The 20,586-nt window shown below is 47.2% G+C and overlaps 17 non-coding genes and 3 pseudogenes across 17 annotated transcripts; 12 read left to right on the top strand and 8 right to left on the bottom strand.

The window, feature by feature from the left end:
• Positions 1-2,024: 2,024 nt before the first annotated feature.
• LOC135044471 (U1 spliceosomal RNA) lies at positions 2,025-2,187 on the bottom strand. The gene has a single exon (XR_010237062.1). It is a non-coding gene; the product is annotated as a U1 spliceosomal RNA (small nuclear RNA).
• A 152-nt stretch (positions 2,188-2,339) lies between these two features.
• LOC135045080 (U1 spliceosomal RNA) lies at positions 2,340-2,503 on the bottom strand. The gene has a single exon (XR_010237613.1). It is a non-coding gene; the product is annotated as a U1 spliceosomal RNA (small nuclear RNA).
• Positions 2,504-3,178: 675 nt separating this feature from the next.
• Positions 3,179-3,341, bottom strand: LOC135045244 (U1 spliceosomal RNA). The gene has a single exon (XR_010237771.1). It is a non-coding gene; the product is annotated as a U1 spliceosomal RNA (small nuclear RNA).
• A 152-nt stretch (positions 3,342-3,493) lies between these two features.
• LOC135044986 (U1 spliceosomal RNA) lies at positions 3,494-3,657 on the bottom strand. Its single transcript, XR_010237522.1, has one exon. It is a non-coding gene; the product is annotated as a U1 spliceosomal RNA (small nuclear RNA).
• A 593-nt stretch (positions 3,658-4,250) lies between these two features.
• LOC135044597 (U1 spliceosomal RNA) lies at positions 4,251-4,378 on the bottom strand (annotated as a pseudogene).
• A 144-nt stretch (positions 4,379-4,522) lies between these two features.
• LOC135044711 (U5 spliceosomal RNA) lies at positions 4,523-4,638 on the top strand. Its single transcript, XR_010237252.1, has one exon. It is a non-coding gene; the product is annotated as a U5 spliceosomal RNA (small nuclear RNA).
• A 270-nt stretch (positions 4,639-4,908) lies between these two features.
• LOC135044753 (U5 spliceosomal RNA) lies at positions 4,909-5,024 on the top strand. The gene has a single exon (XR_010237293.1). It is a non-coding gene; the product is annotated as a U5 spliceosomal RNA (small nuclear RNA).
• Positions 5,025-5,288: 264 nt separating this feature from the next.
• LOC135044677 (U5 spliceosomal RNA) lies at positions 5,289-5,404 on the top strand. The gene has a single exon (XR_010237218.1). It is a non-coding gene; the product is annotated as a U5 spliceosomal RNA (small nuclear RNA).
• A 274-nt stretch (positions 5,405-5,678) lies between these two features.
• Positions 5,679-5,794, top strand: LOC135044689 (U5 spliceosomal RNA). The gene has a single exon (XR_010237230.1). It is a non-coding gene; the product is annotated as a U5 spliceosomal RNA (small nuclear RNA).
• Positions 5,795-6,069: 275 nt separating this feature from the next.
• On the top strand, positions 6,070-6,185 carry LOC135044720 (U5 spliceosomal RNA). Its single transcript, XR_010237261.1, has one exon. It is a non-coding gene; the product is annotated as a U5 spliceosomal RNA (small nuclear RNA).
• A 274-nt stretch (positions 6,186-6,459) lies between these two features.
• Positions 6,460-6,575, top strand: LOC135044655 (U5 spliceosomal RNA). The gene has a single exon (XR_010237196.1). It is a non-coding gene; the product is annotated as a U5 spliceosomal RNA (small nuclear RNA).
• Positions 6,576-6,850: 275 nt separating this feature from the next.
• Positions 6,851-6,966, top strand: LOC135044789 (U5 spliceosomal RNA). The gene has a single exon (XR_010237328.1). It is a non-coding gene; the product is annotated as a U5 spliceosomal RNA (small nuclear RNA).
• A 5,365-nt stretch (positions 6,967-12,331) lies between these two features.
• On the bottom strand, positions 12,332-12,405 carry TRNAN-AUU (transfer RNA asparagine (anticodon AUU)). Its single transcript has one exon. It is a non-coding gene; the product is annotated as a tRNA-Asn (tRNA).
• A 1,293-nt stretch (positions 12,406-13,698) lies between these two features.
• Positions 13,699-13,862, top strand: LOC135044622 (U1 spliceosomal RNA). Its single transcript, XR_010237163.1, has one exon. It is a non-coding gene; the product is annotated as a U1 spliceosomal RNA (small nuclear RNA).
• Positions 13,863-14,014: 152 nt separating this feature from the next.
• On the top strand, positions 14,015-14,156 carry LOC135045273 (U1 spliceosomal RNA; annotated as a pseudogene).
• Positions 14,157-14,848: 692 nt separating this feature from the next.
• LOC135044508 (U1 spliceosomal RNA) lies at positions 14,849-15,012 on the top strand. The gene has a single exon (XR_010237091.1). It is a non-coding gene; the product is annotated as a U1 spliceosomal RNA (small nuclear RNA).
• A 152-nt stretch (positions 15,013-15,164) lies between these two features.
• LOC135044484 (U1 spliceosomal RNA) lies at positions 15,165-15,306 on the top strand (annotated as a pseudogene).
• A 680-nt stretch (positions 15,307-15,986) lies between these two features.
• On the top strand, positions 15,987-16,150 carry LOC135044891 (U1 spliceosomal RNA). The gene has a single exon (XR_010237427.1). It is a non-coding gene; the product is annotated as a U1 spliceosomal RNA (small nuclear RNA).
• Positions 16,151-19,454: 3,304 nt separating this feature from the next.
• LOC135044522 (U1 spliceosomal RNA) lies at positions 19,455-19,617 on the bottom strand. The gene has a single exon (XR_010237104.1). It is a non-coding gene; the product is annotated as a U1 spliceosomal RNA (small nuclear RNA).
• Positions 19,618-19,769: 152 nt separating this feature from the next.
• On the bottom strand, positions 19,770-19,933 carry LOC135045119 (U1 spliceosomal RNA). The gene has a single exon (XR_010237652.1). It is a non-coding gene; the product is annotated as a U1 spliceosomal RNA (small nuclear RNA).
• Positions 19,934-20,586: the final 653 nt, after the last annotated feature.

The following is a 20,586-nucleotide window of genomic DNA, read 5'->3' on the forward strand; positions in this document are numbered from 1 at the left end:
GGTTAACCGAGCAAGGCGAGAGGATCCGAGTCTGCTCGGACCCGAGCAAAAAAGGGTGAAGTTCGGGCGGGTTCGGATTCCGAGGAACCGAACCCGCTCATCTCTTATGGCCACCCAGCATGACGCCTCCCTTCTTGACCATGCTGTAATTGCAGTCGCACTGCAGTTCAGCGTGATCATAAAAAATGGTGTAGCCTCCTGCTGGTGCAGACTGTATGTGCGCGCAGGAAGCCGCCACCATTTTTGTGATCACAGCGGCTGAATGTGATGTCATACAGCTGCTGTGACCACGCCCCCTGTGTCTCCTCCATTGCAGACCCCATTTTGAAGCCTTGCCCCCGCACCGCTCCATCCCTGACTTGGAAATGGAGTGTTGCTGACCCCCCTCTCCCCCCCTGCCCCGATTGACAGGCAGAGGCGATCGCATTCTCTGCGGGGTGCCGCAGAAAATGCAGGCACATGCGTATGCTCTTAGCAATTTTTGCAGTTGGATCACTTATTGTGATTGCAATCCAACCTGAATCAGGCCCTATTACCTATCACAATGCGCTGCGGGCAGTACAAAATTGGTTTAATATAGGAGAAAAACCCCCAGACCTGTGCTCCTTAACTGTACCTGGTGGCTCGTGGAGCGGCTGCCCAGTAATCAGTGTCCACGCCAGTGCGCACACGGTCCACCCCCTACGGCCACGCTCCCCTTCATCAGCGGCCTCGTGATCCGGAAGGGCGGTGTGTGTGTGACTGACCTTAGGAAGAAACCGGAGCCTCCGCTGCAGTGACCCAGCAACCAGGGCACGGGAGTATACAGCGCCGCTGGGAGTGATGAAGCTGCAGTAAAGATGTCTATTAGACCTAGCCTGCTGCAGCCCTTGTAGATTCTCATAAAACAAGTTCTTCTTTTCTTGTCAGAATGAATAGCTAAGAATTGGCTTCCTGAGGCAGGCCCCTGTTAAGTGGCCTGCTACTGAAGGCACCAACTACAAACTGAGCTCCCTGTTCATGGAAGCGGGGTTATAGAGGAGGATGCGCTGAGCATCTTGGGAACAGTCAAAAGCTTTGAGTCGGTTGGTGCCTCAGATCAAGTTCCTACTCTACACCCCAATGTGAATCCTTGTGGAGTCCTGTGTACCCCACAGAAGAAATTAATGTGTCACACCCATTGGCAGCAACCTTAGAATAGCTGCTGATGGGCACAATTGAGAAAGGAAGGGGGGGGGACATTTGAATCCAGCACATAGATGCAATTCAAATATGTAATTTGTACCTTCCTATTTTAAAATATAATGGATGAACTTCACCCTGTGAGAACAATCTTCATGATCAAGAGATCTCATATGCAAAATAAGTATGAGTTGGGATAGGGCTGGGGAGGGTGGCTGCTCGGGCAGCCCCTCCCCCATCAAGTTAAGGAGATTCAACTGAGGAAGCACAAGGGAACTCTCGTCTGGGGACAACAACTGCAGGGAGACCACATCTTTTCAGATGAACATGGGAGGGCGGAAGGCTGCCTAATACTGAAGCACCATCAAATATCAAACCATATGCAACAACTAGTACAAGCATTCCTGGGGGAAGGTCTGCAGCAGACGGATTTGCATACGGTGATGTCATCCAAGCAGTGGGCCAAAGTTGGCTGGAACCCTCATCTGCATATGAAAAGAGAAAAGGGGCATGCAGGGCATGGCGGCCTTTTGCGGTGCTTGGATGACCCCTAGTTCGCATTAAACACCCCCACCCTCCTTTGGTGTGGGGCTCATGTTGGCTATGCCCCAGCCCCTGAAGCATTCAAGCTGATTTCTTGCAGCAGCTGGGCACTGTAACAGCTCCAGAGCTGCTCTGTAAGGCAACTAAAAGGGTGTGGGCCCTGCAGCACTACCTGTAGTTCGCATTGTGCGTTGGAAGGCACAAAGTAAGCAGACGGGAGAAGTCAGGATAGTGCGCAAGGGCATAGAAGGGAGTGGCTCCAGAAAAGAGAAGTGGAAACAGACAGCAAACTAGGCTGGAGAGAGACCTGAGACAAAGAGATCTGAATTATACGAGAGCCGACCAGGGGAAACACAAATTATGCAATCAAGTTTCCCACATTTGGGGAAATCACAGGAGCAGCACACCCAGAGTGCAATGGGTGAGCCTTGCCCTGGGAGAAGCACCTTCATGATCATAGTATCTCACCTGGCAGGTAAGTAGGAGTTGGGCTAGAGCTGGGGAGGGTCACTGCTCGGGCACCCCCCTGTCAAGTGAAGGAGATCCAACTGAGGCAGCACAAGGGAACTCTCGAAAGAAGAACAAGGCTAGAGGAATATATGAGACAAAGAAATCTGACTTTTACCAGAGCTGACCAGAGGAAAACACAAACACAGTCCCCCACTACCACAAAAAATGCAGGCGAGTTTCCCACATTTGGGGAAATCACAGGGGTCAGCATACCCAGAATGCAATGAATGAACCTCACCCTGGGTGAACAATCTTCATGACCATGGTGTCTCCTATGCAAAATAAGTATGATTTGGGATAGGGCTGGGAGGGCCGCTGCTCAGGCACATCTCTGTCAAGTAAAGGAGATTCAACTGAGGCAGCACAAGGGAACTCTCATCTGGGGACAACAACTGCAGGGAGAACACATATTTTCAGATGAACATGGGAGGGCAGAAGGCTGCCTAATACTGAAGCACCCCCAAACAACAAACCAAATGCAACAACTAGTGCAAGCATTCCTGGGGCAAGGCCTGCAGGAGATGGATTTGCATATGGTGATGTCATCCAAGCAGTGGGTCAAAGTTGGCTTCAACCCTCATCTGCATATGAAAAGAGAAAAGGGGCGTGCAGGGCATGGCGGCCTTTTGCGGTGCTTGGATTACCCCTAGTTCGCATTAAACACCCCCACCCACCTTTGGTGTGGGGCTCATGTTGGCCATGCCCCATCCCCTGAAGCATTCAAGCTGATTTCTTGCAGCAGCTGGGCACTGTAACAGCTCCAGAGCTGCTCTTTAAGGCAAGTAAAAGATTGTGTGGGCCCTGCAGCACTACCTGTAGTTTGCATTGTGCATTGGAAGGCACAAAGTAAGCAGACGGGAGGAGAAGTCAGGATAGTGCACAAGGGTATAGAAGGGAGGGGCTCAAGATAAAAGAAGTGGAAACAGACAGCAAACTAGGCTGGAGAAAGACCTGAGACAAAGAGATCTGAATTATACGAGAGCCGACCAGAGGAAACACAAATTATGCAGTCAAGTGTCCCACATTTGGGGAAATCGTAGGAGCAGCACACCCAGAGTGCAATGGGTGAGCCTTGCCCTGGGAGAAGCACCTTCCTGATCATAGTATCTCACCTGGCAGGTAAGTAGGAGTTGGGCTAGAGCTGGGGAGGGTCGCTGCTCGGGCACCCCCCTGTCAAGTGAAGGAGATCCACCTGAGGCAGCACAAGGGAACTCTCGAAAGAAGAACAAGGCTAGAGGAAAATCTGAGACAAAGAAATCTGAGTTTTAACAGAGCTGACCAGAGGAAAGCACAAACACAGTCCCCCACTACCACAAATAATGCAGTCGAGTTTCCCACATTTGGGTAAATCACAGGGGTCAGCATACCCAAAATGCAATGAATGAACCTCACCCTGGGAGAACAATCTTCATGACCATGGTATCTCCTATGCAAAATAAGTATGATTTGGGATAGGGCTGGGGAGGGCCGCTGCTCATGCACATCTCTGTCAAGTAAAGGAGATTCAACTGAGGCAGCACAAGGGAACTCTCATCTGGGGACAACAACTGCAGGGAGAACACATATTTTCAGATGAACATGGGAGGGCAGAAGGCTGCCTAATACTGAAGCACCCCCAAACAACAAACCAAATGCAACAACTAGTGCAAGCATTCCTGGGGGAAGTTCTGCAGAAGACGGATTTGCATACGGTGATGTCATCCAAGCAGTGGGCCAAAGTTGGCTGGAACCCTCATCTGCATATGAAAAGAGAAAAGGGGTATGCAGGGCATGGCGGCCTTTTGCGGCGCTTGGATGACCCTTAGTTCGCATTAAACACCCCCACCCTCCTTCGGTGTGGGGCTCATGTTGGCCATGCCCCATCCCCTGAAGCATTCAAGCTGATTTCTTGCAGCAGCTTGGCACTGTATCAGCTCCAGAGCTGCTCTGTAAGGCAAGTAAAAGGGTGTGGGCCCTGCAGCACTACCTGTAGTTTGCATTGTGCATTGGAAGGCACAAAGTAAGCAGACAGGAGGAGAAGTCAGGATAGTGCACAAGGGTATAAAAGCGAGTTTCCCACATTTGGGAAAATCACAGGGGTCAGCATACCCAGAATGCAATGAATGAACCTCACCCTGGGAGAACAATCTTCATGACCATGGTATCTCCTATGCAAAATAAGTATGATTTGGGATAGGGCTGGGGAGGGCCGCTGCTCAGGCACATCTCTGTCAAGTAAAGGAGATTCAACTGAGGCAGCACAAGGGAACTCTCATCTGGGGACAACAACTGCAGGGAGAACACATATTTTCAGATAAAAATCTTGGTCATGCTCTGGTTTCTCTTCAGAACGAACAAATCTTTCGCCTTTTATTAAAGATTTCCGTGGAGAGGAGCAAAACCGAGTTTTATCTCAATTTTTGCATGCCCCATCTTTTTGGGGTTTCTTTTATCGGTTTAAAGATAGAATGAGTGTGCTTTAATGTAAGCTCATTTGCATAGAAATGACAGTAAATGTTTGTTTCTTTTCAAACAGAACTTTCTTGACCATGCTACTTGCTTGAAAGATCTGGGAGCACATGGAATACAGTACAAACCATGCTTATAGCAAGGAGAAGCCAGGTGAGAAATCTGCATACTTTCAAGTTGGGCGCTCACTTTGATCTGAATGAGGACTGCTGGCACAGCATTTAGGCGACAGGTGGAATCTTGGTCATGCTCTGGTTTCTCTTCAGAACGAACAAATCTTTCGCCTTTTATTAAAGATTTCTGTGGAGAGGAGCAAAACTGAGTTTTATCTCAATTTTTGCATGCCCCATATTATTGGGGTTTCTTTTATCAGTTTCTTGTTAGCTTTAATGTAAGTTTATTTGCATAACAATGACTATAAATGTCTGTTTCTTTTCAAGCAGAACTTTCTTGACCATTCTAATTGCTTGAAAGATCTGGGAGCACATGGAAAAGAGTACAAACCATGCTTATAGCAAGGGGAAGCCTGGTGAGAAATCTGCTTTCTTTCTTTCAAATTGGGTGCTCACTTTGCGCTGAATGAGGACTGCTGGCATGGCACTCAGGCGACAGGTGGAATCTTAGTCATACTCTGGTTTCTCTTCAAAACGAACAGATCTTTCGCCTTTTACTAAAGATTTCCGTGGAGAGGAGCAAAACTGAGTTTTATCTCAATTTTTGCATGCTCCGTCTTATTGGGGTTTCTTTTATCGGTTTAAAGATAGAACGAGTGTGCTTTAATGTAAGCTCATTTGCATAGAAATGACAGTAAATGTTTGTTTCTTTTCAAACAGAACTTTCTTGACTATACTAAATGCTTGAAAGATCTGGGAGCACATGGAAAAGAGTACAAACCATGTTTATAGCAAGGGGAAGCCTGGTGAGAAATCTGCTTTCTTTCTTTCAAATTGGGTGCTCACTTTGAGCTGAATGAGGACTGCTGGCATGGCACTCAGGCGACAGGTGGAATCTTGGTCATGTTCTGGTTTCTCTTCAGAACGAACAAATCTTTCGCCTTTTACTAAAGATTTCCGTGGAGAGGAGCAAAACTGAGTTTTATCTCAATTTTTGCATGCCCCATCTTATTGGGATTTTATTTTATCGGTTTAAAGATAGAACGAGTGTGCTTTAATGTAAGCTCATTTGCATAGAAATGACAGTAAATGTTTGTTTCTTTTCAAACAGAACTTTCTTGACCACACTAATTGCTTGAAAGATCTGGGAGCACATGGAAAAGAGTACAAACCATGTTTATAGCAAGGGGAAGCCTGGTGAGAAATCTGCTTTCTTTCTTTCAAATTGGGTGCTCACTTTGAGCTGAATGAGGATTGCTGGCATGGCACTCAGGCGACAGGTGGAATCTTGGTCATGCTCTGGTTTCTCTTCAAAACGAACAGATCTTTCGCCTTTTACTAAAGATTTCCGTGGAGAGGAGCAAAACTGAGTTTTATCTCAATTTTTGCATGCTCCGTCTTATTGGGGTTTCTTTTATCGGTTTAAAGATAGAACGAGTGTGCTTTAATGTAAGCTCATTTGCATAGAAATGACAGTAAATGTTTGTTTCTTTTCAAACAGAACTTTCTTGACTATACTAATTGCTTGAAAGATCTGGGAGCACATGGAAAAGAGTACAAACCATGTTTATAGCAAGGGGAAGCCTGGTGAGAAATCTGCTTTCTTTCTTTCAAATTGGGTGCTCACTTTGAGCTGAATGAGGACTGCTGGCATGGCACTCAGGCGACAGGTGGAATCTTGGTCATGTTCTGGTTTCTCTTCAGAACGAACAAATCTTTCGCCTTTTACTAAAGATTTCCGTGGAGAGGAGCAAAACTGAGTTTTATCTCAATTTTTGCATGCCCCATCTTATTGGGGTTTTATTTTATCGGTTTAAAGATAGAACGAGTGTGCTTTAATGTAAGCTCATTTGCATAGAAATGACAGTAAATGTTTGTTTCTTTTCAAACAGAACTTTCTTGACCACACTAATTGCTTGAAAGATCTGGGAGCACATGGAAAAGAGTACAAACCATGTTTATAGCAAGGGGAAGCCTGGTGAGAAATCTGCTTTCTTTCATTCAAATTGGGTGCTCACTTTCAGCTGAATGAGAACTGCTGGCATGGCACTCAGGCGACAGGTGGAATCTTGGTCATGCTCTGGTTTCTCTTCAGAACTAACAAATATTTCGCCTTTTATTAAAGATTTCCGTGGAGAGGAGCAAAACTGAGTTTTATCTCAATTTTTGCATGCCCCATATTATTGGGGTTTCTTTTATCAGTTTAAAGACAGAACGAGTGTGCTTTCTTGTTAGCTTTAATGTAAGTTTATTTGCATAACAATGACAGTAAATGTTGTTTCTTTTCAAACAGAACTTTCTTGACCATGCTACTTGCTTAAAGGTCTGGGAGCACATGGAAAACAGTACAAACCATGCAGTATCACAAGAGCCTTTATTTGATCTTTCATGAAGATAGAGCAGAATTGAGGACACGTCAACAATTTCTGCCGAAGGTGGTTCATCTTTCCACATGGTGCCTTTGGCCACTGACACCTTCGTTGAGTCAAAGTCTCTGGCTGTGGTCAGAACTTTGAAAATGTATGTCACCAGAACGGTTCAGATTAGGAAAACAGAGGCTCTGTTTGTCCTGTATGCTCCCAACAGGATTGGGTGTCCTGCTTCCATGCAGACCATTATGCGCTGGATCTGTGGTAAGATTCAGCATGCTCGTTCCACGGCAGGATTGCCGTTACTGAAGTAGGTGAAGACCCATTCTACTAGAAAGGTGGGTTCATCCTGGGCAGCTGGTCGGGGAGTCTCGGCATTGCAACTTTGCCGAGCAGCTATTTAGTAAACACTTTTGCTAAGTTTTACAAGTTTGATACCTTGGCTGATGATAACCTTAAGTTGGGTCATTCGGTGCTGCAGAGTCGTACGCACTCTCCCACCCGTTCAAGAGCTTTGGTATAACCCCATGGTTCTTAATGTGACCCCAGCATCCTCTAGGTTGTATGAGAAAATAGGATTTTAATACCTACCGGTAAATCCTTTTCTCTTAGTCTGTAGAGGATGCTGGGCACCCGTCCCAGTCCATACTGTGTCTGCAGTTATTACTTGTGGTTATACACATGTTGTGTTATGGTTCTGGTCAGCTTTTTGCTGCAATTGTTCATGCCGTTGGCTTGTGTTCTGTTGAATGCCACGTTCTGCGGCATGTTTAAGGTGTGAGCTGGTAAGATGCTCACCTTAGTTTAACAATAAATCCTTTCCTCGAAATGTCCGTCTCCCTGGGCACAGTTCCTATAACTGGAGTCTGGAGGAGGGGCATAGAGGGAGGAGCCAGTTCACACCCTTTGAAAGTCTTAAAGTGCCCATGTCTCTTGCGGATCCCGTCTATACCCCATGGTTCTTAATGTGACCCCAGCATCCTCTACGGACTAAGAGAAAAGAATGCCCTTGCGCACTATCCTGACTTCTCCTCCCGTCTGCTTACTTTGTGCCTTCCAACGCACAATGCGAACTACAGGTGGTGCTGCAGGGCCCACACCCTTTTACTTGCCTTACAGAACAGCTCTGGAGCTGTTACAGTGCCCAGCTGCTGCAAGAAATCAGCTTGAATGCTTCAGGGGATGGGGCATGGCCAACATGAGCCCCACACCAAAGGAGGGTGGGGGTGTTTAATGTGAACTAGGGGTCATCCAAGCACTGCAAAAGGCCGCCATGCCCTGCATGCCCCTTTTCTCTTTTCATATGCAGATGAGGGTTCCAGTCAACTTTGGCCCACTGCTTGGATAACATCACCGTATGCAAATCCGTCTGCTGCAGACCTTCCCCCAGGAATGCTTGTACTAGTTGTTGCATATGGTGCTTCAGTATTAGGCAGCCTTCCGCCCTCCCATGTTCATCTGAAAAGATGTGGTCTCCCTGCAGTTGTTGTCCCCAGACGAGAGTTCCCTTGTGCTTCCTCAGTTGAATCTCCTTAACTTGACGGGGGAGGTGCTGCCCGAGCAGCCCTCCCCAGCCCTATCCCAACTCATATTTATTTTGCATATGAGATCTCTTGATCATGAAGATTGTTCTCACAGGGTGAGGTTCATCCATTATATTTTAAAATAGGAAGGTACGAATTACATATTTGAATTGCATCTATGTGCTGGATTCAAATGTCCCCCCCCCCTTCCTTTCTCAATTGTGCCCGTCAGCAGCTATTCTAAGGTTGCTGCCAATGGGTGTGACACATTAATTTCTTCTGTGGGGTACACTGGACTCCACAAGGATTCACATTGGGGTGTAGAGTAGGATCTTGATCTGAGGCACCAACCGGCTCAAAGCTTTTGACTGTTCCCAAGAAGCTCAGTGCATTCTCCTCTATAACCCCGCTTCCATGAACAGGGAGCTCAGTTTGTAGTTGGTGCCTTCAGTAGCAGGCCAATTAACAGGGGCCTGCCTCAGGCAGCCTATTCTTAGCTATTAATTTTGACAAGAAAAGAAGAACTTGTTTTATGAGAATCTACAAGGGCTGCAGCAGGCTAGGTCTAATAGACATCTTTACTGCAGCTTCATCACTCCCAGCGGCGCTGTATACTCCCGTGCCCTGGTTGCTGGGTCACTGCAGCGGAGGCTCCGGTTTCATCCTAAGGTCAGTCACACACACACCACCCTTCCGGATCACGAGGCCGCTGCTGAAGGGGAGCGAGGCCGTAGGGGGTGGGCCGTGTGCGCACTGCGGTGGACACTGATTACTGGGCAGCCGCTCCACTAGCCACCAGGTACAGTTAAGGAGCACAGGTCTGGGGGTTTTTCTCCTATATTAACCCAATTTTGTACTGCCCGCAGCGCATTGTGATAGGTAATAGGGCCTGATTCAGGTTGGATTGCAATCACAATAAGCGATCCAACTGCAAAAATTGCTAAGAGCATACGCATGTGCCTGCATTTTCTGCGGCACCCCGCAGAGAATGTGATCGCCTCTGCCTGTCAATCGGGGCGGGGAAGGGGGGGAGAGGTGGGTCAGCAACACTCCATTTCCAAGTCAGGGATGGAGCGGTGCGGGGGCAAGGCTTCAAAATGGGGTCTGCAACGGAGGAGACACAGGGGGCGTGGTCACAGCGACTGTATGACATCACATTCAGCCGCTGTGATCACAAAAATGGTGGCGGCTTCCTGCGCGCACATACAGTCTGCACCAGCAGGAGCCTACACCATTTTTTATGATCACGCTGAACTGCAGTGCGACTGCAATTACAGCATGGTCAAGAAGGGAGGCGTCATGCTGGGTGGCCATGCCCTGTCACTTTGCAGGAGCCAGCACCGCTCACACACTAGTCCCCGGGTGCAGCCCCCAACCCCCGGGACACCCGGAGCAACAAAATGTAGATTCAGGCCACCAGGCCACGCCCCTACCTATGAAACCATGCCTCCTTTTTACCATTGCACTGCTTATCTGCGCGCACTGCATTACAATCTCCCTCGCCACCTCTCTGGGTGTCACCAGTGATAGTGACACCTCTGCCATGCTTGTAGCAGCTGGTCCTAAGATCTACGCCTCAAACCCTGAGTGTTTGCCCTTGTGACTTGTTGATCATCATAGCGAAGCAGATGCTTACAGAAAACTGCAGGGGCTTAGATTGAAAATAAAAAAATTGATAGGGTATAAGGTAGAGAGGAGCGGGTTCGGTTCTCCGAGAACCGAATTCCCCACGAACTCCACGTGGTTTACACTGGTCCGAGGCAGGCTCGGTTGTTCCCGCCTGACTCGGAAAACCTGAACAAGGGAAAATGTCATCATCCCGCTGTCGGATTCTCGCGAGATTCGGATTCCATATAAAGAGCTGCGCGTTGCTGCCATTTTTACTCGTGCATTGAAGAGAGAGCGGAGAGGACGTGGCTATGTTCTCTCAGTGGAAATCTCAATATCAGTGCTCAGTATCAGTGGTTACTTATTGCTGCTCAGTAATACTAGTAGTGTGTCTCTCCTGCTCAGTGTCAGTTCTCAGTAGTATCCTCATCAGTGCTCAGTATCACTGTTCATTGTCTTGTGCTGCATTGTGTTGCTCAGCATAATACAGTACATTACTAATAGTCCAGTGCTGCATCTTGCTGCTCAGTGTCAGTTCTAGTATCCTCATCAGTGCTCACTATCACTGCTCATTGCATTGTGGTGTTCTGTATACTACAATAACATAGTAATATAGTAACATAGTTTTTGAGGTTGAATAGAGGCAAATTGCCCATCGTGTTCAACCTGTTTTAAGTTGTGATGATTCTACATACTTGCTGAATAATGTTTTATGACTAGTTAGCTACTATAACTCATGTTACCCCCGGATTAACCATGTTGATATTTTAAGTATTATAACCTTGGATAGCTTTTTCATTCAGAAATGTATCCATTCCTTTTTTAAATCCAATTACAGAGTCCGCCATTACCACCTTCCCTGGCAGGGAATTCCACATCCTGATTGCCCTAACAGTGAAGAAACCTTTCCTCCATTGCGTTCTGAACTTTCCTCCAGTCGCAGCGAGTGACCACGTGTTCTTTTAATAAATAATTCCTCTGATAACTCTTTGTTATGTATCTTTACATATTTGAAGATATTAATAATATCTCCTCTTAGGCACCTCTTTTCTAGTGTATAAATATTCAGCCTAGTAAGTCTTTCCTTATAGTCCAGTACTTTAAGGCCTTTAATCAATTTAGTCTTCAGGATCTCTGACACTTCCATGAGCAGCAGAGTAGTGCAATGGAAGCATGCTGGGCCCATAACCCAGAGGTCGATTGATCGAAACTATCCTCTGCTATGTGCATTTTTTTTTTTATAATTAAAGTAATCAAAAACTGGGATTGATATTTTGGCACTTTTATTTTTACTTAAAGTACAATAACTTTTATCATTTTAATTTGTTTTAATAGTATATTGACAGCATTGTTTTCTTTAAAAAATCCACTTAATTTTCTTTACCCTATTACTGAAATGGTAATTGACAAAAACAAACTACATTGTCACCAGAAGAGCAATGCAAAATGTACAAGTGATATATGAAAATCATCTTCCATCTTGAATTTCAATGATGCATTGGGACAACAATTTGTGAGAAACATCTTCACCCATAAAGAAAGATTTTCTTAATTCCTTACCTGTGTGCTGATTAGATATCACCTTGTTTTCACATTAAACAGACTTCCCCATGAGGAAGCAGCAAGGATGCAGTGACGTTTCCTGGTGTCAACCTGTATTATTTCAGTAGACATTGAAATGAGGATGCATCTTTGATGCCTTTCCAATGAAGCAAGTTTAATTCAGTAATAGGTGAAAAACCATTCCTACAAAGGTGTTAATCAGAGACTTGGCTTTGTGGACACTTTTCAGAGAGCAAATTTGTTAGCATAAACATAAAATCAGAAAATGAAGAGCTGTTTAATCACTCAATTGGACTTTTCTGCCAGCATAATTTTTTTTCTCTGCAACTCACTGCTAAATTGTGCTTCCTAGCTGTTTTTTTATAAAATCACTTAATCAAATCTAACTCTGATTACATCAGAGAAGGCCAGGTACCCTACACCATAAGGGTTTTTTTTGAAATTTTGACTTGTCTACTTAAAGATCACCAAAATCTGATTACAAGGTCAATTACATCCCTGGGTGGGATTGAACCACCAACCTTTTGGTTAATAGCCAAACATGCTAACCGATTGCGCCACAGAGACACCTTGCGAAAGTCAATACTGACAAAGGCTAATAAGAACGTTTCCTAGAAAAACTTTAAAAAGTCAATAATCTGGAGAATTTTTATAAGAAACACATTGGTACTTTCCCATGATGAGTGAGTGCTTCAGGATTTCTTGCACTTACATGGGCTATTAACCAAAAGGTTGGTGGTTCAATCCCACCCAGGGATGTAATTGACCTTGTCATCAGATTTTGGTGATCTTTAAGTAGACAAGTCAAAATTTCAAACCCCCTCTTATGGTGTAGGGTACCTGGCCTTCTCTGACGTAATCAGAGTTAGATTTAATTAAGTGATTTTATAAAAAACAGCTAGGAAGCACAATTTAGCAGTGGGTTGCAGAGAAAAAAATAACATTTTAAACCTACCGGTAATTTTTTTTTCTCGTAGTCCGTAGAGGATGATGGGGACTCCGTAAGGACCATGGGGGATAGACGGGCTCCGCAGCAGACATGGGCACTTTAAGAAAGACTTTAGATCTGGGTGTGCACTGGCTCCTCCCTCTATGCCCCTCCTCCATACCTCAGTTAGAGAAACTGTGCCCAGAGGAGACGGACAGTACGAGGAAAGGATTTTTGTTAATCCAAGGTCAAGATTCATACCAGCCACACCAATCACACCGTATAACTTGTGATATACTACCCAGTTAACAGTATGAAAACAACATAGCATCAGTCCAAGACCGATGAAAACTAACATATAACCCTTATGTAAGCAATAACTATATACAAGTCTTGCAGAAGTAGACCGCACTTGGGACGGGCACCCAGCATCCTCTACGGACTACGAGAAAAAGATTTACCGGTAGGTTTAAAATCTTATTTTCTCTTACGTCCTAGAGGATGCTGGGGACTCCGTAAGGACCATGGGGATTATACCAAAGCTCCCAAACGGGCAGGAGAGTGCGGATGACTTTGCAGCACCGATTGAGCAAACAGGAGGTCCTCCTCAGCCAGGGTATCAAACTTATAGAACTTTGCAAAGGTGTTTGAACCAACTTTGACCCACTGCTTGGATGACATCACCATATGCAAATCCATCTGCGGCAGGCCTTCCCCCAGGAATGCTTGCACTAGTTGTTGCATTTGGTTTGTTGTTTGGGGGTGCTTCAGTATTAGGCAGCCTTCTGCCCTCCCATGTTCATCTGAAAATATGTGTTCTCCCTGCAGTTGTTGTCCCCAGATGAGAGTTCCCTTGTGCTGCCTCAGTTGAATCTCCTTTACTTGACAGAGATGTGCCTGAGCAGCGGCCCTCCCCAGCCCTATCCCAAATCATACTTATTTTGCATAGGAGATACCATGGTCATGAAGATTGTTCTCCCAGGGTTAGGTTAATTCATTGCATTCTGGGTATGCTGACCCCTGTGATTTCCCCAAATGTGGGAAACTCAACTGCATTATTTGTGGTAGTGGGGGACTGTGTTTGTGCTTTCCTCTGGTCAGCTCTGGTAAAAGTCAGATTTCTTTGTCTCAGATCTTCCTCTAGCCTTGTTCTTCTTTCGAGAGTTCCCTTGTGCTGCCTCAGTTGGATCTCCTTCACTTGACAGGGGGGTGCCCGAGCAGCGACCCTCCCCAGCTCTAGCCCAACTCCTACTTACCTGCCAGGTGAGATACTATGATCATGAAGATGCTTCTCCCAGGGCAAGGCTCACCCATTGCACTCTGGGTGTGCTGCCCCTGCGATTTCCCCAAATGTGGGAAACTTGACTGCATAATTTGTGTTTCCCCTGGTCGGCTCTCATATAATTCAGATCTCTTTGTCTCAGGTCTCTCTCCAGCCTAGTTTGCTGTCTGTTTCCACTTCTTTTTTCTTGAGCCCCTCCCTTCTATACCCTTGTGCACTATCCTGACTTCTCCCGTCTGCTTACTTTGTGCCTTCCAACGCACAATACAAACTACAGGTAGTGCTGCAGGGCCCACACCCTTTTACTTGCTTTACAGAGCAGCTCTGGAGCTGTTACAGTGCCCAGCTGCTGCAAGAAATCAGCTTGAATGCTTCAGGGGCTGGGGCATAGCCAACATGAGCCCCACACCGAAGGAGGGTGGAGGTGTTTAATGCGAACTAGGGGTCATCCAAGCGCCGCAAAAGGCCGCCATGCCCTGCACACCCCTTTATTCTTTTCATATGCAGACGAGGGTTGAAGCCAACTTTGACCCACTGCTTGGATGACATCACCATATTCAAATCCATCTGCTGCAGGCCTTCCCCCAGGAATGCTTGCACTAGTTGTTGCATTTGGTTTGTTGTTTGGGGGTGCTTCAGTATTAGGCAGCCTTCTGCCCTCCCATGTTCATCTGAAAATATGTGTTCTCCCTGCAGTTGTTGTCCCCAGATGAGAGTTCCCTTGTGCTGCCTCAGTTGAATCTCCTTTACTTGACAGAGATGTGCCTGAGCAGCGGCCCTCCCCAGCCCTATCCCAAATCATACTTATTTTGCATAGGAGATACCATGGTCATGAAGATTGTTCTCCCAGGGTTAGGTTCATTCATTGCATTCTGGGTATGCTGACCCCTGTGATTTCCCCAAATGTGGGAAACTCAACTGCATTATTTGTGGTAGTGGGGGACTGTGTTTGTGCTTTCCTCTGGTCAGCTCTGGTAAAAGTCAGATTTCTTTGTCTCAGATCTTCCTCTAGCCTTGTTCTTCTTTCGAGAGTTCCCTTGTGCTGCCTCAGTTGGATCTCCTTCACTTGACAGGGGGGTGCCCGAGCAGCGACCCTCCCCAGCTCTAGCCCAACTCCTACTTACCTGCCAGGTGAGATACTATGATCATGAAGATGCTTCTCCCAGGGCAAGGCTCACCCATTGCACTCTGGCTGTGCTGCCCCTGCGATTTCCCCAAATGTGGGAAACTTGACTGCATAATTTGTGTTTCCCCTGGTCGGCTCTCATATAATTCAGATCTCTTTGTCTCAGGTCTCTCTCCAGCCTAGTTTGCTGTCTGTTTCCACTTCTTTTTTCTTGAGCCCCTCCCTTCTATACCCTTGTGCACTATCCTGACTTCTCCCATCTGCTTACTTTGTGCCTTCCAACGCACAATGCAAACTACAGGTAGTGCTGCAGGGCCCACACCCTTTTACTTGCTTTACAGAGCAGCTCTGGAGCTGTTACAGTGCCCAGCTGCTGCAAGAAATCAGCTTGAATGCTTCAGGGGCTGGGGCATAGCCACACCGAAGGAGGGTGGAGGTGTTTAATGCGAACTAGGGGTCATCCAAGCGCCGCAAAAGGCCGCCATGCCCTGCACACCCCTTTTTTCTTTTCATATGCAGACGAGGGTTGAAGCCAACTTTGACCCACTGCTTGGATGACATCACCATATGCAAATCCATCTGCTGCAGGCCTTCCCCCAGGAATGCTTGCACTAGTAGTTGCATTTGGTTCGTTGTTTGGGGGTGCTTCAGTTTTAGGCAGCCTTCTGCCCTCCCATGTTCATCTGAAAATATGTGTTCTCCCTGCAGTTGTTGTCCCCAGATGAGAGTTCCCTTGTGCTGCCTCAGTTGAATCTCCTTTACTTGACAGAGATGTGCCTGAGCAGCGGCCCTCCCCAGCCCTATCCCAAATCATACTTATTTTGCATAGGAGATACCTTGGTCATGAAGATTGTTCTCCCAGGGTGAGGTTCATTCATTGCATTCTGGGTATGCTGACCCCTGTGATTTCCCCAAATGTGGGAAACTCGACTGCATTATTTGTGGTAGTGGGGGACTGTGTTTGTGCTTTCCTCTGGTCAGCTCTGGTAAAAGTCAGATTTCTTTGTCTCAGATCTTCCTCTAGCCTTGTTCTTCTTTCGAGAGTTCCCTTGTGCTGCCTCAGTTGGATCTCCTTCACTTGACAGGGGGTGCCCAAGCAGCAATCCTCCACAGCTCTAGCCCAACTCCTACTTACCTGCCAGGTGAGATACTATGATCTTCACTGTTAGGGCAATCAGGATGTGGAATTCCCTGCCAGGGAAGGTGGTAATGGCGGACTCTGTAATTGGATTTAAAAAAGGAATGGATACATTTCTGAATGAAAAAGCTATCCAAGGTTATAATACTTAAAATATCAACATGGTTAATCCGGGGGTAACATGAGTTGTAGTAGTTAACTAGTCATAAAACATTATTCAGCAAGTATGTAGAATCATCACAACTAAAAACAGGTTGAACACGATGGGCAATTTGCCTCTTTTCAACCTCAAAAACTATATTACTATATGTTACTATATTACTATGTTACTGTAGTATACAGAACACCACAATGTAATGAGCAGTGATAGTGAGCACTGATGAGGATACTAGAACTGACACTGAGCAGCAAGATGCAGCACTGGACTATTAGTAATGTACTGTAGTATGCTGAGCACCACAATGCAGCACAAGACAATGAGCAGTGATACTGAGCACTGATGAGGATACTACTGAGAACTGACACTGAGCAGGAGAGACACACTACTAGTATTACTGAGCAGCAATAAGTAACCACTGATACTGAGCACTGATATTGAGATTTCCACTGAGAGAACATAGCCACGTCCTCTCCGCTCCCTCTTCAATGCACGAGTAAAAATGGCGGCAACGCGCAGCTCTTTATATGAAATCCGAATCTCGCGAGAATCCGACAGCGGGATGATGACATTTTCCCTTGTTCAGGTTTTCCGAGTCAGGCGGGAACAACCGAGCCTGCCTCGGACCAGTGTAAACCACGTGGAGTTCGTGGGGAATTCGGTTCTCGGAGAACCGAACCCGCTCCTCTCTACCTTATACCCATATATTTTTTTATTTTCAATCTAAGCCCCTGCAGTTTTCTGTAAGCATCTGCTTCGCTATGATGATCAACAAGTCACAAGGGCAAACACTCAGGGCTTGAGGCGTAGATCTTAGGACCAGCTGCTACAAGCATGGCAGAGGTGTCACTATCACTGGTGACACCCAGAGAGGTGGCGAAGGAGATTGTAATGCAGTGCGCGCAGATAAGCAGCGCAATGGTAAAAAGGAGGCATGGTTTCATAGGTAGGGGCGTGGCCTGGTGGCCTGAATCTACATTTTGTTGCTCCGGGTGTCCCGGGGGTTGGGGGCTGCACCCGGGGACTAGTGTGTGAGCGGTGCTGGCTCCTGCACAGTGACAGGACATGGCCACCCAGCATGACGCCTCCCTTCTTGACCAATCTGTAATTGCAGTCGCACTGCAGTTCAGCGTGATCATAAAAAATGGTGTAGCCTCCTGCTGGTGCAGACTGTATGTGCGCGCAGGAAGCCGCCACCATTTTTGTGATCACAGCGGCTGAATGTGATGTCATACAGCCGCTGTGACCACGCCCCCTGTGTCTCCTCCGTTGCAGACCCCATTTTGAAGCCTTGCCCCCGCACCGCTCCATCCCTGACTTGGAAATGGAGTGTTGCTGACCCCCCTCTCCCCCCCTGCCCCGATTTACAGGCAGAGGCGATCGCATTCTCTGCGGGGTGCCGCAGAAAATGCAGGCACATGCGTATGCTCTTAGCAATTTTTGCAGTTGGATCGCTTACTGTGATTGCAATCCAACCTGAATCAGGCCCTATTACCTATCACAATGCGCTGCGGGCAGTACAAAATTGGTTTAATATGGGAGAAAAAACCCCAGACCTGTGCTCCTTAACTGTACCTGGTGGCTCGTGGAGCGGCTGCCCAGTAATCAGTGTCCACGCCAGTGCGCACACGGTCCACCCCCTACGGCCACGCTCCCCTTCATCAGCGGCCTCGTGATCCGGAAGGGCGGTGCGTGTGTGACTGACCTTAGGAAGAAACCGGAGCCTCCGCTGCAGTGACCCAGCAACCAGGGCACGGGAGTATACAGCGCCGCTGGGAGTGATGAAGCTGCAGTAAAGATGTCTATTAGACCTAGCCTGCTGCAGCCCTTGTAGATTCTCATAAAAAAAGTTCTTATTTTCTTGTCAAAATTAATAGCTAAGAATAGGCTGCCTGAGGCAGGCCCCTGTTAAGTGGCCTGCTACTGAAGGCACCAACTACAAACTGAGCTCCCTGTTCATGGAAGCGGGGTTATAGAGGAGAATGCGCTGAGCATCTTGGGAACAGTCAAAAGCTTTGAGCCGGTTGGTGCCTCAGATCAAGATCCTACTCTACACCCCAATGTGAATCCTTGTGGAGTCCAGTGTACCCCACAGAAGAAATTAATGTGTCACACCCATTGGCAGCAACCTTAGAATAGCTGCTGACGGGCACAATTGAGAAAGGAAGGGGGGGGGGACATTTGAATCCAGCACATAGATGCAATTCAAATATGTAATTTGAACCTTCCTATTTTAAAATATAATGGATGAACTTCACCCTGTGATAACAATCTTCATGATATAGAGATCTCATATGCAAAATAAGTATGAGTTGGGATAGGGCTGGGGAGGGTGGCTGCTCGGGCAAGCCCCTCCCCCGTCAAGTTAAGGAGATTCAACTGAGGAAGCACAAGGGAACTCTCGTCTGGGGACAACAACTGCAGGGAGACCACATTTTTTCAGATGAACATGGGAGGGCGGAAGGCTGCCTAATACTGAAGCACCATCAAATATCAAACCATATGCAATAACTAGTACAAGCATTCCTGGGGGAAGGTCTGCAGGAGACGAATTTGCATACGGTGATGTCATCCAAGCAGTGGGCCAAAGTTGGCTGGAACCCTCATCTGCATATGAACATAGAAAAGGGTTATGCAGGGCATGGTGGCCTTTTGCGGCGCTTGGATGACCCCTAGTTCGCATTAAACACCTCCACCCTCCTTCGGTGTGGGGCTCATGTTGGCTATGCCCCAGCCCCTGAAGCATTCAAGCTGATTTCTTGCAGCAGCTGGGCACTGTAACAGCTCCAGAGCTGCTCTGTAAGGCAAATAAAAGGGTGTGGGCCCTGCAGCACTACCTGTAGTTCGCATTGTGCGTTGGAAGGCACAAAGTAAGCAGACGGGAGAAGTCAGGATAGTGCGCAAGGGCATAGAAGGGAGCGGCTCAAGAAAAGAGAAGTGGAAACAGACAGCAAACTAGGCTGGAGAGAGACCTGAGACAAAGAGATCTGAATTATACGAGAGCCGACCAGGGGAAACACAAATTATGCAGTCAAGTTTCCCATATTTGGGGAAATCGCAGGGGCAGCACACCCAGAGTGCAATGGTTGAGCCTTGCCCTGGGAGAAGCACCTTCAAGATCATAGTATCTCACCTGGCAGGTAAGTAGGAGTTGGGCTAGAGCTGGGGAGGGTCGCTGCTCGGGCACCCCCCTGTCAAGTGAAGGAGATCCAACTGAGGCAGCACAATGGAACTCTCGAAAGAAGAACAAGGCTAGAGGAAGATCTGAGACAAAGAAATCTGACTTTTACCAGAGCTGACCAGCGGAAAACACAAACACAGTCCCCAACTACCACAAATAATGCAGGCGAGTTTCCCACATTTGGGTAAATCACAGGGGTCAGCATACCCAGAATGCAATGAATGAACCTCACCCTGGGTGAACAATTTTCATGACCATGGTGTCTCCTATGCAAAATAAGTATGATTTGGGATAGGGCTGGGGAGGGCCGCTGCTCAGGCACATCTCTGTCAAGTAAAGGAGATTCAACTGAGGCAGCACAAGGGAACTCTCATATGGGGACAACAACTGCAGGGAGAACACATATTTTCAGATGAACATGGGAGGGCAGAAGGCTGCCTAATACTGAAGCACCCCCAAACAACAAACCAAATGCAACAACTAGTGCAAGCATTCCTGGGGGAAGGCCTGCAGCAGATGGATTTGCATATGGTGATGTTATCCAAGCAGTGGGTCAAAGTTGGCTTCAACCCTCATCTGCATATGAAAAGAGAAAAGGGGCGTGCAGGGCATGGCGGCCTTTTGCGGTGCTTGGATGACCCCTAGATCGCATTAAACACCCCCACCCTCCTTTGGTGTGGGGCTCATGTTGGCCATGCCCCATCCCATGAAGCATTCAAGCTGATTTCTTGCAGCAGCTGGGCACTGTAACAGCTCCAGAGCTGCTCTGTAAGGCAAGTAAAAGGGTGTGGGCCCTGCAGCACTACCTGTAGTTTGCATTGTGCATTGGAAGGCACAAAGTAAGCAGACGGGAGGAGAAGTCAGGATAGTCCACAAGGGTATAGAAGGGAGGGGCTCAAGAAAAAAGAAGTGGAAACAGAGAGCAAACTAGGCTGG

Source organism: Pseudophryne corroboree, unplaced genomic scaffold (genome assembly GCF_028390025.1).
Source record: "Pseudophryne corroboree isolate aPseCor3 unplaced genomic scaffold, aPseCor3.hap2 scaffold_90, whole genome shotgun sequence".
Lineage (NCBI taxonomy): Eukaryota > Metazoa > Chordata > Amphibia > Anura > Myobatrachidae > Pseudophryne > Pseudophryne corroboree.